The sequence below is a fragment of the Mastomys coucha genome, unplaced genomic scaffold, assembly GCF_008632895.1.
Source record: "Mastomys coucha isolate ucsf_1 unplaced genomic scaffold, UCSF_Mcou_1 pScaffold22, whole genome shotgun sequence".
NCBI classification, from domain to species: Eukaryota; Metazoa; Chordata; class Mammalia; order Rodentia; family Muridae; genus Mastomys; species Mastomys coucha.
In genome coordinates this window covers 22,394,949-22,397,164 of record NW_022196905.1, presented here as the reverse complement: position 1 = coordinate 22,397,164, position 2,216 = coordinate 22,394,949, and the positions used below count along the sequence as shown (strand labels likewise).

The window sequence follows — 2,216 nt, the reverse complement described above, 5'->3', positions numbered from 1 at the left end:
TTGCCTACATTTAGTCTTGCTTTACTTCTAGTCCTGTGCCAATAAGACCTTCATTGATGCCTTGGGCCTTACTTTGATTCCATCCCAGTCTAAAATCCACAAGTCTTATCATAAAAAATTGGTACAGCCTTCCCTCCATAATCACATACTTAGTGCTCAGAAACCCCAGAAGATATGAATGTTTGTAAACAAAAACCATCTTCAAACATTTTGTTGTCCATAAGTTGCCCAGAGTAAAGTATTCAGGCTATATGATCATTGACTTTCTTAATATGCTCCATGACTGAAAATCACATATCTTCCTGTGTGCCCCAGACTTGGCCACTGTATAGAACATTCTCTTTGTCCCCTATCTCAGTCTTGGAAAGAAAAAGCCATACAGTTGTTGAAAGTTGCTTTGTGGCTGTAATATAAACATTAAACTATAATGGGGCAATCCTATTTGCTCCCTTTTTAAAAACATTTTTGGCAGGATAGATTAGAAGGATTGGGGTACAAATTTGTAATCATGGTGTGCCAAGGCAGGGAACAATCAAGTGAGTCTGCTGATTGATTTTTTCAGCTAGTTATAATGCTGAGGACCACCCTTTGTTTGGAAGAGGGTCCTGAGAAATGGGTAAATGGAAAAGCAGCAAAAGAAATGACTGAAAATCAAGGGCAGGTGCACCTCTGTCCTCTGCTCAAGTGGCGCTCTAGAAAGCTCTTTAGAGAGCTCCTGGGTTTTCCAACCATAGTATGAAAACCTGCTAGAAAAGTTCTCAAAGAGCTGTAATAGCTCTCTCGGTAACTCTTGGATTTCCCTAACGAAGTCAGAAAACCTGCTAGGCAAATTCAAAAAGTTCTCTGGATAGCTCTTGGGTTTTCCAACCAAAATCCCAAAACCTGCTAGAATAATTCTAGAAACTCTCTGACAGCTCATCTCTTGCAGACCAAAGGCCAGGTTTTTATTTGCATAGGCTGTTTCCTTAGGAATTCAAAGGCATGCACCATTATGATTGAACCCAAACTTGATTTCTTTCAGGCTGGCCTTGAACTCAGAGATCTGCCTGCCTTTGTAAACACAAACAACAAGCTTAGTTGGTGGGATCCCACCCTGAGATCACCATTCCCTCTTTTCTTGGTACTCCTTTATTACTTGAACCATGAGCCTTGATTTTTTTTAACTAGTTCTTTTCTTTTAATGACTCATTATTATAGATGTGTCTATTCTTTCCTGTCCATGAAGCCCCTCATACAATTCATATTGTATACTTATATTTTCATAATTGAGAAAACCCTGTTTATGTATTCTTGAACTCGTGTTTTCAGAGTTCTTTGCTACAGCCTTAAGAGATGTCCTGAAGTTTGCAACATTTACCATTTCAAAGAGAAACATTAGACACATTCTGGTTTCCTGGGACCATGCTGTTTCTGATCATCATGGAGTCATTAGCGTGAGCAGGGAGAACATTCCTTGAAGGAAGATCATAAAGTAAAACTCTGTACACTATTAACAAACAAGCCTTACACCCACAGCAACTGTCAGCCCTCATGGAGACCCACCTCCCACTGGCTCTGCTGTATATGTGTTGGGGGCCACATATCAGCTGGTGTGTGCTGGCTGGTTGGAGGCCCAGTGTCTGAGAGATCTCGGGGGTCCAGGTTAATTGAGACTGCTGTTCCTCCTACAGGGTCACCCTCCTCTGCAGCTTCTTTCAGGTTTTCCCTAATTCTACCACAAAAGTCAGCATTCTGTCCATTGATTGGGTATAAATATCTGCTTCTGACACTTTCAGCTGTTTGTTGGATCTTCCAGAGGGTTGTAATGATAGGACCCTTTTTGTGAGCACTCCATAGCCACAGTAATAATGTCAGGCCTTGGGGCCTCTCCTTGAGCTGGATCCCAATTTAGGCCTGACATTGAACCTCTATTTCCTCAGACTCTTCTCTATTTTTATCCCTGCAGTTCTTTCAGACAGGAACAATTATGGGTCAGAGTTTTTGACTGTAGGATGGCAACCTCATCTTTCATTTGATGCTGTGCCTTTCTGCTGGAAGTGGTCTTTACAAGTACCCTCTCCCCACAGTAGGGTTATCTTTTAAATTTTAAGTGAGTGTCACACATCTACAAGTCCTTCTCTGACTCTTTCCAACAATAATCACGTTAAAAAATCAAGAATCTCTCATTCTTAACTATGAACAAAAACATATTATCAGTGCTGAGTAAAGAGAACTCA

The 2,216-nt window shown here is 40.9% G+C and overlaps 1 non-coding gene across 1 annotated transcript; it reads right to left on the bottom strand.

Moving 5' to 3' along the window:
* Positions 1-715: 715 nt before the first annotated feature.
* LOC116071682 lies at positions 716-777 on the bottom strand. Its single transcript, XR_004111071.1, has one exon. It is a non-coding gene; the product is annotated as a U7 small nuclear RNA (small nuclear RNA).
* Between the last annotated feature and the right edge of the window lie 1,439 nt (positions 778-2,216).